The following is a 12,780-nucleotide window of genomic DNA, read 5'->3' as shown; positions in this document are numbered from 1 at the left end:
AAAGAGAGAGATGACCTGAGTATCCCCCCACTATCTGGACCTGTAGTTCCCCCACTATCTGAGACCTGTAGTACCCCCCACTACCCTGACCTGTAGTCCCCACTACCCTGACTGTAGTAACCCCCCCTACCTGGAACCTGTAGTACCACTCCCTGACCTGTAGTATCCCCGACTACCTGACCTGGGTACCCCCACTATCCTGACCTGTATATCCCCCCACTATCTGACCTGTAGTTATCCCCCCACTACCCTGACCTGTAGTACCCCCTACCTGACTGTAGTACCCCCCACACCCTGACCTGTAGTTCCCCCACTACCTGACCTGTATATCCCCCCACATAATCTGACTGTAGTATCCCCCCACTAATCTTACCTGTAGTAAATCGCGCCCATACCCTGAAACTTAAGTACCCCCCACTACCTGACCTGTAGTATCCCCCCCACTCCCCTGACCTGTAGTATCCCCCCACACCCTGACCTTAGTATCCCCCCCACTTACCTGACTGTAGTTCCCCCACTACCCCTGACCTGTAGTATCCCCCACTCCTGACCTGTAGTATCCCACTACCCTGACCTGTAGTATCCCCACTACCCCTGACCTGTAGTATCCCCCACTACCTGCCTGTAGTATCCCCCACATACCCTGACTGTAGTATCCCCCCCACTACCCTGACCTGTAGTATCCCCCCCACTACCCTGACTGTATGTCCCCCACACTACCCTGACCGTAGTATCCCCACTACCCCTGACCTGTAGTTCCCCCCACTACCTGCACTTGTACCCCCACTACCCTGACTGTAGTAACCCCACTACCTCGACCTGTAGTATCCCCCCACTACCTGACTGTATTCCCCCCACTAATCCGACTGGTGTCCCCCATACCTACCTGTAGTATACTCCCGCGCCCACAATCTGACCTAGTTCCCCCACTACCCTGACCTGTAGTATCCCCCACTACCTGACCTGTAGTTATCCCCCCACTACCTGACCTGTAGTACCCCACTACCCGACCTGTAGTATCCCCCCACGTACCCTGACTTAGTTTCCCCCGCATACCCGACTCTATATCCCCCCACTACCTGACTGTATATCCCCATACCCTACCTGTAGTATCCCCCATACCTGACCGTAGTATCCCCCCATATCCTGACCTGTAGTCATCCCCCCACTACCCTGACCGTAGTATCCCCCCACTACCGCTGACCTGTAGTATCCCCCCACTACCCTGACCTGTAGTATCCCCCCACTACCCGACCTGTAAGTATACCCCACTAATCTGACCTGTAGTATCCCCCCACTATCCCTGACCTGTAGTATCCCCCCTACCTGACCTGTAGTACCCCCCCGCCCCCCACTACCCTGCTGTAGTATCCCCCCCACTACCCTGACCTGTAGTATTCCCCCCACTACCCTGACTGTAGTAATCCCCCACTACCCTACCTGTAGCTATCCCCCCACTAATCTGACCCTGTAGTATCCCCCCCACTACCCTTGACCGTAGTACCGCACACCTGACTGTAGTATCCCCCCCACTAACTACCTGTAGTACCCCCCACTACCTGACTGTAGTATCCCCACTACCCTGACTGTAGTATCCCGCCACTACCCCTGACTGTAGTATCCCCCCTAATCTGAGCCTCTAGTATCCCTCCACTACCTGACTGTCGTATCCCCCCACTACTGACCCTGTAGTCCCCCCACTACCCTGAACTGTAGATCCCCCACTACCCCTGACTGTAGTTCCCCCACTAACCCTGACTGTTTTCCCCCCACACTCGACCTCTAGTATCCCCCCCACTACCCTGACTGTAGTATCCCCCCACACCTGACCTGTAGTATCCCCCCCACTACCACTGAACTGTAGTTCCCACTCTCTGACCTGTAGTATCCCCCACTACCCTACGTTAGTATCCCATACCACTGACCTGTAGTATCCCCATACCTGACTGTAGTATCCCCCCACACCCTGACCTGTAGTACCCCCCCCACAATTGACCTGTAGTTGATCCCCACTACCCTGCCTTAGTCACCACTACTGAACTGTGTATCCCCACTACCCTGCCTGTAGTATCCCCCCCCCCCCACTACCCGACCTGTAGTATCCCACCCACTTACCCTGACCTGTAGTATCCCCACTACCCTGACCTGGTAGTATCCCCCACTACCTGACTGTAGTATCCCCACTATCTGACCTGTTAGTATCCCCCCCACTACCTGACCTGTAGCCCCTCCCCACTACCCTGACCTTGTAGTATCCCCGCCACACCCTGACTGTAGTACCCCCCTACCCTGATGTAGTACCCCCCTACGCTGACTGTAGTATCCCCACTACCTGCCTGTAGTATCCCCCCCCGCTACCGCTGACCTGTAGATCATAGCTGTTTGTTCACATGGAAATTAAGTAATAAAAACTTTCTAGTCTTCAGCCATTATTTTATTGGTCTTTTTTTAAATAGTTTGCTTTTGTTCAGACCACATTTCATCATCAAATTTTTATCATTTTGTTAATGAAGTTTTAGAAACATATCACTGAGTGTTTAAAAAATGTGTTTAGTAATTGTTGTCCCAAACAAACTCACATAGATCTGCTGGAATAACAAGTTATGACATAGTGACCAGGGAAGCCTATCAGGGTACATAGTGACCAGGGAAGCCTAATCAGCGGATGACATAAGTGACGCAAGGGAAGCCTACAGGGATGAACATAGTGACCAGGGAAGCCTATCAGGGCTGACATAGTGAAGGTTAAGCCTACTCGGGATGAATGTGACCAGGGAAGCCTATCAAGGGATGACATAGTGACCAGGTAAGCCTATCAGGGATGACATAGTGGACCAGGGAAGCCTATCAGGGATGACATAGTGACCAGGTACGCCTATCAGAGCCCTTCTCTGCATCACCCGTCAACATGTCTGTCCCCTAATTGTTTCTCTGCAGGTCCTCTCTGTTCAGAATAGTCTATAATATGTTCCCCTTTCTGAACAGAAATGCCTTTTTGTTATAAATAAATCCCTTTATCAGGTTAAATTTAACTAGATTAACTTTTCCTAAACCCCGAGGAGTATCAATATTTCCAATGCAGATAAATGTAACTTTGTCTCTCTCTCTCTCAAAATGCCAAGAGGAGATTTTTAATTGTCAGTCTAAGTAGCCAGCGTCGTAATATAATGATACATTTTTTGTAAACAAAAATTATAAGTCCACCATCATTTGCTTAAAGTGAAGTCTGTGTTAGTAATTTTTTGTTTCATGCCAGGCTTTCTAACCAGCCAATGTCACGCCAGGCCTTCCTAACCAGACTGTCACCAGCCTTCCTACCAGACTGGTCACGGCAGGCACTTCCTACACCAGACTGTCAAGCAGGCCTCCTAACCAGACTGGTCAGCCAAGGCCTTCCTATACAGACTAGTCACGCAGGCCTTCACAGACTGCACGCAGGTCACCATGTCACAGCAAAGGCTCCTACACAGACTTCACGCCAGCCTTCCTAACCAGACTGTCCCAAAGCCTTCTAACAGACTGTACATAGGGCCCTACAGACTGTCACGCAGGCCTTCCTAACCAGACTGTCACACAAAGCTCCACAGACTATCACGCAGGGGCCCTTCCTACCAGACGTCCCGCCAGGCCCTTCCTAACCAGCGTCCGCCCAGGCCTTCTAACCCAGACTGTCCAAAAGCCTTCCAAACCAACTGTCACGCCAGGCCCTTCCCTAACAACTGTCACTACAAACCTTCCTAACCAGACTATCGAACGCAGCCTTTCCTAACCAACTGTCACGCCAGGCCTTCCCAACCAGACTGTCACGCCAGCTTCCAACCCAGACTGTCACGCCAGGGCCTCCAAACCAGACTGTCACGCCAGGCCTTCAAACCAGACTGTCCCGCCAGGCTTTCCTAACCAGACTGTCCACAAAAGCCTTCCAAACCAGACTGGTCAACGTCCCGAGCCTTCCTAACAGATGTACACAAGGCTTCCAAACCAGACTGTCACGCCAGGCCTTCCTAACCAGACTGTCACACCAGGCCTTCGACCAGACTGTCACGCCAGCCCTTCCTAACCAGACTGTCACACAGGCTTCCAAACCAGACGTCACGCCAGTCCTTCCTAAAGACTGTCACGCCAGGCCTTCTAACCAGACTGGTCAACCAGGCCTTCAAACCAGACTGTCACGCCAGACCTCCAACCAGACTGTCACGCCAGGCCTTCCAAACCAGACTGTACGCCAGGCCTTCCTAACCCAGACTGTCACGCCAGAACCTTCCTACAGACTGTCACGCAGGCCTTCCTAACCAGACTGTCACGCCAGACCTTCCTAACCAGACTGTCAACAAGGCTTCTCAACCCGACTGTCACGCCAGGCCTTCCTACACCAGACGTCCGCCAGCTTCTAACCAGACTGTCACCCAGGCCTCCGACAGACTGTCACGCCAGACTTCATAACCAGACTGTCACGCCACAGGCTCAAACCAGACTGTCACACCAGGCCTTCCAAACAGAGCTGTACGCCAGGGCCTTCCTCACAGACTGCACGCCAGGCCTCCTAACCAGACTGTCACGCCAGGCTCCAACAGCCTGTCCCGCCAGGCCTTCCCTAACCAAACTGTCACGCCAGGCGCTTCTAACCAGACGTCACGCAGGCCCTTCCTAACCAGTACTGTCACGCGCAGGCTCCCTAACAGAAACTGTAACGCCAGGCTTCTAACCAGACTGTCACGCCAGGCCTTCCAACCAGACCTGTCACACGCCAGGCCTTCCAAACCAGACTGTCCCCAGGCGCTTCCTAAACCAGACTGGTCACGCATGCGTTCCTAACAGACGTGGTCATGCCAGGCTTCCTGAACGCAGGGACTGTCAGAACCGCTCAAACAGGACGGTCCACGCTACTTCTCTAACCAGACTTGTCCGCCAGCGCGGCGTTCAAACCAGACTGTCACGCAGGCCGTTCCAAACAGACTGTCACGCACAGGCCTTGCCTAACCAGAGGCTGTACTCACGATCGCGCCACGTGGCACCATTCCTAAGCGCAGGGACTGTCACGCCAGGCTTCCTAACCAGACTGTCACGCAGGCTTGCCTAAACCCGACGTGTCACAGCCAGGCCTTCCTAAACAACGTCAGCCAGCCTCAAACCAGTGCTCAGGCCTTCCTGAACCAGAGCTGTCACCCAGCTTCCAATACAACTGTCACGCCCGCAGGCCTTCCTAACAGACTGTCACCAGGCCTTCCTACAGACTGTCGACGCCCAGGGCCTTCCTAACAGACTGGTCACGCCAGGGCTTCCAGCAACCAGACTGTCCAGCCAGGCCTTCCTAACGAGCTGTCCACGCCAGGCTTCCCTAACAGACTGTCTACGCCAGGCCTTCCTAACCAGACTGTCACCCAGCTGTCCTAACCAGACTGTCACGGAGGTCTTCCTAACCAGACTGTCACGCCAGGCTTCTAACCAGACTGTCACGCCAGGCTTCCTAAACAGACGTCAGCAGCTTCCTAACACAGACTGTGCAAAGCCAGACCTTCCTAACCAGACTGTCACGCAGGCTTCTAACCAGACTGTCAGCCAGGCCTTCCTAACCCGACTGTCACGCCAGGCTTCCTAATCAGACTGTCACGCAGACCTTCCTGAACCAGACTGTCACGCCAGGCTTCCTAAACCAGACTGTCACGCCAGGCCTTCCTACCAGACCTGTCACGCAGGGCCCTTCCTAACCAGACTGGTCACGCCAGGCTTCCTAACCAGACTGTCACGCCAGACCTTCAAACAGACTGTCCACGCCAGGCCTTCCTAACCAGACTGTCCACGCCAGACTCCAACCAGACTGTCACGCAGGCCTTCCTAACCAGACTGTCCCGCAGGCCTCCTAACCAATGTCACGCCAGGCTTCCTAAACCAGACTGGTCACGCCGGCCTTCCTAAACCAGACTGTCACGCCAGGCCTTCCTAACCAGACTGTCACGCCAGGCCTTCTAACCAGACTGTCCACGCCCCAGGCTTCTGAACATTTACTGTCACGCCAGGCCTTCCTAACCAGACTGTCACGGCCAGGCTTCTACCAGACTGTACGCAGACCTTCCACCAGACTGTCACGCCGGCTTCCAACGCAGACTGTCCAACCAAACCTTAACAAACCAGACTGTCAACCAGGCCTTCTACCAGACTGGTCACACCAAGGCTTCCTAACCAACTATCCCGCCAGGCCTTCCAAACGACTGTCACACCAGGCCTTCCTACCAGACTGCAACACAAGGCTTCCTAACCAGACTGTCCACCCAGGCTTCCTAACCAGACTGTCACACCAGGCTTCCTAACCAGCTGTCACAACCAGGCCTTCCAAACCAGCCTGTCACACCTAGGCCTTCCTAACCAGACTGTTCACGCCAGGCTTCTACCAGACTGTCACCCAGGCCTTCCTAACCAGACTGTCCCACGCCAGGCCTTCCTAACCAGACTGTCACGCTAGGCCCCTAACAGACTGTCACCTCAGGTCTCCTAACCAGACTGTCACATCCAGGCTTCCTACCAGACTGCACACACCAGGCCTTCAACCAGACTATCACGCCAGGCCTTCCAAACCAGACTGTCACCAGGCCTTCCTAACCAGACTGTCACACCAGGCCTTCTAACACAGACGTCACACCAGGCCTTCCTAACCAGACTGTCACACCAGGACTTCCTAACCAGACTGTCACACCAGGCCTTCAAACCAGCTGCCACACCAGGCCTTCTAACCAGACTGTCACGCCAGGCCTTTCCTAACAGACTGTCCCCGGCCTTCCTAACCAGACTGTCAGCCAGGCCTTCTAACCAGACTGTCCGCCAGGCCTTCCTAACAGACTGTCAACCGGGCCTTCCTAACCAGACTGTCACACCAGGCTTCTAACCAGACTGTCAAGCCAGGCCTTCCTAACCAGACTGTCCACACCAGGCCTTCCTGAGACAGACTGTCAAGCCAGGCTGTCCTAAACAGCTGTCACACCAGACTTCCTAGACCAGCCTGTCACGCCAGGCCTTCCTAACCGAGGACACGCCAGGCCTTCCTAACCAGACTGTCACGCCAGGGCCTCCTAACCAGACTGTACGCCAGGCTTCCTAACCAGACAGACTGTCACACCAGGCCTTCCTAACCAGCGACTGTCACGCCAGGACCTTCCTAACCAGACCTGTCACGCAGGCTTCCTAAACCAGACTGTCACGCCAGGCCTTCTAACCAGACTGTCACCTTTCCAGCCTTCTACTAGATGTCACACACAGGCTTCCTAACCAGACTGTCAGCACCAGGCCTTCCTACAGATGTCCTCCAGCCTTCCTAACCAGACTATCACGCAGGCCTTCCGAAACCAAACTGTCACAGCCAGGCTCTACCAGACTGTCAACCAGCCTTCTAACCAATCTGTCCACGCACCAGGCCTTCCTAATCACACTGTCAAGCCAGGCCTTCCTAACGACTGTCACATCCAGGTCCTCCCTACCCAGACTGTCACCCAGCCCTTCCACACCAGCCTGTCACACCAGGCCTTCCTAACCAGACTGTCACGCCATGGCCCCTAACAGAACTGTCACCCAGGCTTCCTAACAGACTGTCACGCAGGCCTTCCTAACTCAGACTGTCACGCCAGGCCTTCTACTCAGACTGTCACGCCAGCTTTTTCCTCACCAGACTGTTTTCATCGCAGGCCTGTCTAACCAGACGTACGCGCAGGCCTTCCTAACCAGACTTCACGGCCAGGCCTTCTAAACCAGACTGTCAGCCAGCTTCCTAACCAACTGTCACGCAGGCCTTCCTAACCAGACTGTCGCAGGCCTTCCTAACCACCTGTCACGCCAGGCCTTCCTAACCAGACTGTCACGCCAAGGCCTTCCAAACCAGAACTGTCAACGCCAGGCCTCCTACCAGACTGTCTAGCCAGGCCTTTCTAACCAAGACTGTCACACAAGGCTTCCTAACCGACCTGTCACGCCAGGCTTCCCAACAGACTGTCCCCAGGCTTCCAACCAGACTGTCAACGCCAGGTCTTCAGGCCTTCCTAACCAGACTGTCACCCAGGCCTTCCTAACCAGACTGTCACGCCAGGCCTTCCTAACCAGACTGTCACGCCAGGCCTTCCTAACCAGACTGTGTCACCGTATAAAGACACATCTATGAAGAGCCTTTATTAAATCTAAAAAGGGATCAATCATGAGAAACATATTTCTTAGTGATTTTATATTGGCTAACTATTAGCTTGGATTATTCAGTTAAACAATAATAGCAGTCTTGATTTAAGGCAGTCTACAGTGTCTAAACTACTAAGATAATGTAACACAGTACCCATACTAAGGCTGATAGGCTACCGATTAACATTGGGCCAGTAACCAGAAAAGGGTTTCTGGATTCAATCCCTGAGCCGACTAGGTGAAAAATGGGACCCCTGGACGTGACTCTCCGAGCGCGTCTCATGGGGAGGTGGGATATGCAAAAACACCTCGTACATGCAGTGTACAGGACAAATGTAAGTTCTCCCTAGTTGACCCTTATTCAAAGTGCTAACATGTTACAACTCATATAACTCATTTAATAAAAAACTGTAACATAATCACAATAAAATATATACTACTTGATATATTTTAAAATATTCTATATTTTTCTCCTGATACATTTTTTTCCCTAACTATTTTGTAAACATTTTCCAGTGTCTTTCATGATTTTAAAATCTGTCTTTCCCTTATTAGAATGAGTTGGCACAATCCTATCAGTGTTAACGTAATCATTGCACATTCCAACTCAATGTGGAGTTTCCCAATAGTTGTCAGTTGCAAGAACCATGAAGATATTTCTGAGTTAGGATGAAAGAGAGTCAGGATTAAAGATAGTCAGGATTAAAGATAGTCAGGATGAAAGAGAGTCAGGATTAAAGATAGTCAGGATGAAAGAGAGTCAGGATGAAAGAGAGTCAGGATGAAAGAGAGGCAGGATGAAAGAGAGTCAGGATGAAAGAGAGGCAGGATGAAAGAGAGTCAGGATGAAAGAGAGTCAGGATGAAAGAGAGTCAGGGTTAAAGAGAGTCAGGATTAAAGATAGTCAGGATGAAAGAGAGTCAGGATGAAAGAGAGTCAGGATTAAAGAGAGTCAGGATTAAAGATAGTCAGGATTAAAGAGAGTCAGGATTAAAGATAGTCAGGATTAAAGATAGTCAGGATTAAAGATAGTCAGGATTAAAGATAGTCAGGATTATGGTTGCAAAGGGTTGGAAACTTTCTGGTAAATTCCCTGGATTTTTCCATGGGAGGTTAATCCCGGGAATTTTGCTTAAATTCATCAAAAAAAGGTTAGCTTATAACAGTGAACCTTCTTTGTGGGATACACATAAGGCAACTCTAGGTCGTGTGGCATATTTTGGTTAAACTATCCCCAATTCAATGGAATTGCAACCCTCTGCATGCACAGTGCATTCTCCCATCACATGTACAGCTGATTCTCAAGATCTTGCACACTAATGAGATGCTATTGAGCCCACACTACTACACTGTCTGAACCAAGGACTACATGCTTTCTGGTAAGTTTTGATTACAATACTGGGTGGGGGTGAATATATTTTATATGACATACATTATTTTTTGTTAACTAGTAAATAGTAGCCTACAGCAACGTGTGTTTAAATCATTTCAACTTGTTCACAATTTGTGGGCAGGGCAGTACGGATTTGTTCTCTTACATCTGCAAGCAGAGTCTGAACATCAGACTAGATGGCATTGTCTCCCTCAATCCTGCTATAGGTTTCAGGAGATTCAGGCTGCTTGGTCTAAAGTGGGAGGAGTCCTACCCTCACATCACACCCATTGGCTGTGCTGCTCATGCATTGAATCTGCTCCTCAAGGACATCATGGCACTGAAAACAATGGATACACTCTACAAGAGAGCCAAGGAAATGGTTAGGTATGTGAAGGGTCATCAAGTTATAGCAGCAATCTACCTCAKCAAGCAAAGTGAGAAGAATAAGAGCACCACATTGAAGCTGCCCAGCAGCACACGTTGGGGTGGTGTTGTCATGTCTGACAGTCTCCTGGAGGGGAAGGAGACTTTCCAAGAAATGGCCATATCACAGTCTGCCGATATGGACAGCCCCATCAAGAGGATCCTCCTGGATGATGTATTTTGGGAGAGAGTGGTAAGCAGCCTGAAACACCTGAAACCTATAGCAGTAGCCATTGCACGGATTGAGGAAGTCCACTTCCAAGCAAGGGCTTTGGGATGGAGATGCAATATGGCAGTGGTGCCAACATATCTCATCAGCCACCTGGTGGAAGGGACTTTGTGGATCTGAGGCTCTTTCCCCTGTTGCCTCCATCATCATCCAAATCCCACCAACATCAGCCGCCTCAGAGTGCAACTGGTCCTTGTTTGGGAACCCACACACCAAAGCAAGCAACATGCTGACCAATACAAGGGATGAAAAACTGGTGTCAATCCAGGCATATTTGAGGCTTTTTGAGCCTGACAACGAGCCATCCTCAACAAGGTTGGAAAGTGACAGTGAAGATGAGGACTTAGAGTCTGATGTTCAAGAGGTGGACATTGAGGAGGTCCAGGAGAGAAGACATGGAGTCTGATGTTCAAGAGGTGGACATTGAGGAGGTCCAGGAGAGAAGACATGGAGTCTGAGAGGAAGACAACCAAAGCTTTAGTTTCTAGGCTTTAGTTTCATTTTACAGATGTATGTTGAAAATGTTTTTGGGAGATGCGATGGCTCATTGGGGATCATTCAATATTCCCTTTCTTTTGTTGTTCAGTGAAATCATCCCCATTTAATTAAAGTTCAATTCGTAACTAAAATATATATATTTTTTCTATTGGAAGGATTTAATCATTTGCAATTATGTCTACTTATAATAAGGTAAAAGGTTTATGTTTCTGTCTCCATATATGGTAAATATATCCAATGCAAAAAACATCTACATTGAAATGGTATTAATTACATTTGCATATATTTTCATTAATTCCCATATTTTCCCGTTAATTCCCACGTAAAGTTGCCACCTCTGAATATTCCCCAAAAAGTGCAACCCTAGTCAGGATAGAAGACAGTCTGGATTAAAGATAGTCAGTCAGAATAAAAGATAAACAGGTTTAAAAATAGTCAGTCAGGATTAAAAATAGTCAGTCAGGATTAAAGATAGTCAGTCAGGATTAAAGATAGTCAGTCAGGATTAAAGAGAGTCAGTCAGGATTAAAGAGAGTCAGTCAGGATTAAAGATAGTCAGTCAGGATTAAAGATAGTCAYTCAGGATTAAAGATAGTCAGTCAGGATTAAAGATAGTCAGTCAGGATTAAAGATAMTCAGGATAAAACAAAAAAAGTCTGTGATTCTTCAATCTTCAGGGTGGTTGCATTAAAGTTCCCTTTGTCATGAGGCAGCAGTACCTGKAATCTAGAACTCTCTTTTCACTGTATCTCTTAAACATTTAGTATACATTTGTCTAATTGTATTTATCATGCGCCGGCCTTTGATTGTTAATAATTGTTTCACAAATTCCTTTTGTGTACTTTGTATTGTTTTGCTACTTTTTGTGAAGGTAGGGTTCCCTTGCAAAAGAGACGTCGGGTCTCAACGGGACTTCCCTGTATAAATAATGGTAAAAAAATAATAAATGTCTTTAGCCAGGGAATAATCCATCTATAGACGGATTATCCGGTCGTCTGGATTCGACGGTATAAAAAAATGGGACCCTCCGTTCGACCTCCGTTGTAGAAGGCAGTACACCTCCTCTTCACTACGTCGTCTTCTCCTGTTGGATCTGAAAACAGCAAGCCTGGACAAGGACATGCCGAGAAAATAAGGCAATCAATGGACCCTTCGTAACAAATTCAGAAACTCTAATCAATAAATCCACATTCCAAACCAGAAAAGGAATATGTTCTTGAAGAGAAATAGTTTGCTTGCTTCAGCTTGCGGGTAAAGTACTGAGTGTTACCTTCAGTGTGGTGAACATGAGTCCCAGCTCTCCGTGCTGCAGAGAGGGGTCCATTAGATCTTCTATCAAACTCACCTCAGCAGCCAGGTTCCTCATCCTAGAACAGGGACAAAGAATATCTTCACCTTGACGGGGACTGCAATGTAGGAAACTAGCTTTATAACATGAAACTGTTGACTCTGCCTCCTGTCCTCAGTAGTAATGTCTCCTGTCCTCAGTAGTAATGTCTCCTGTCCTCAGTAGTAACAGTAGTAATGTCTCCTGTCCTCAGTAGTAACAGTAGTAATGTCTCCTGTCCTCAGTAGTAATGTCTCCTGTCCTCAGTAGTAATACCTCCTGTCCTCAGTAGTAACAGTAGTAATGTCTCCTGTCCTCAGTAGTAATTCCTCCTGTCCTCAGTAGTAATGTCTCCTGTCTTCAGTAGTAATATCTCCTGTCCTCAGTAGTAATTCCTCCTGTCCTCAGTAGTAATACCTCCTGTCCTCAGTAGTAATTCCTCCTGTCCTCAGTAGTAATTCCTCCTGTCCTCAGTAGTAATTCCTCCTGTCCTCAGTAGTAATTCCTCCTGTCCTCAGTAGTAATACCTCCTGTCCTCAGTAGTAATACCTCCTGTCCTCAGTAGTAATGTCTCCTGTCCTCAGTAGTAATTCCTCCTGTCCTCAGTAGTAATGTCTCCTGTCCTCAGTAGTAATGTCTCCTGTCCTCAGTAGTAATACCTCCTGTCCTCAGTAGTAATGTCTCCTGTCCTCAGTAGTAATGTCTCCTGTCCCCAGTAGTAATGTCTCCTGTCCCCAGTAGTAATTCCTCCTGTCCTCAGTAGTAATTCCTCCT

The 12,780-nt window shown here is 49.4% G+C and overlaps 1 non-coding gene across 1 annotated transcript in view; it reads right to left on the bottom strand.

Annotated features, from left to right (window-relative positions):
* Positions 1–7,299: 7,299 nt before the first annotated feature.
* LOC112078984 (uncharacterized) overlaps positions 7,300–12,780 on the bottom strand; it is an 11,696-nt gene continuing 6,215 nt past the window's right edge. The window contains exons 3-6 of the transcript XR_011479005.1: positions 11,950–12,046; positions 8,047–11,787; positions 7,814–7,827; positions 7,300–7,315 (exon numbers count right to left, since the gene is read on the bottom strand). This is a non-coding gene — a transcript (uncharacterized protein). The remainder of the gene's footprint in view (positions 7,316–7,813; positions 7,828–8,046; positions 11,788–11,949; positions 12,047–12,780) is intronic.

This window comes from Salvelinus sp. IW2-2015, unplaced genomic scaffold, assembly GCF_002910315.2.
Source record: "Salvelinus sp. IW2-2015 unplaced genomic scaffold, ASM291031v2 Un_scaffold6640, whole genome shotgun sequence".
In the NCBI taxonomy this organism is placed as follows: Eukaryota; Metazoa; Chordata; class Actinopteri; order Salmoniformes; family Salmonidae; genus Salvelinus; species Salvelinus sp. IW2-2015.
The sequence above is the reverse complement of the archived record's forward strand: the minus strand, read 5'-3'. Positions and strand labels throughout refer to the sequence as shown.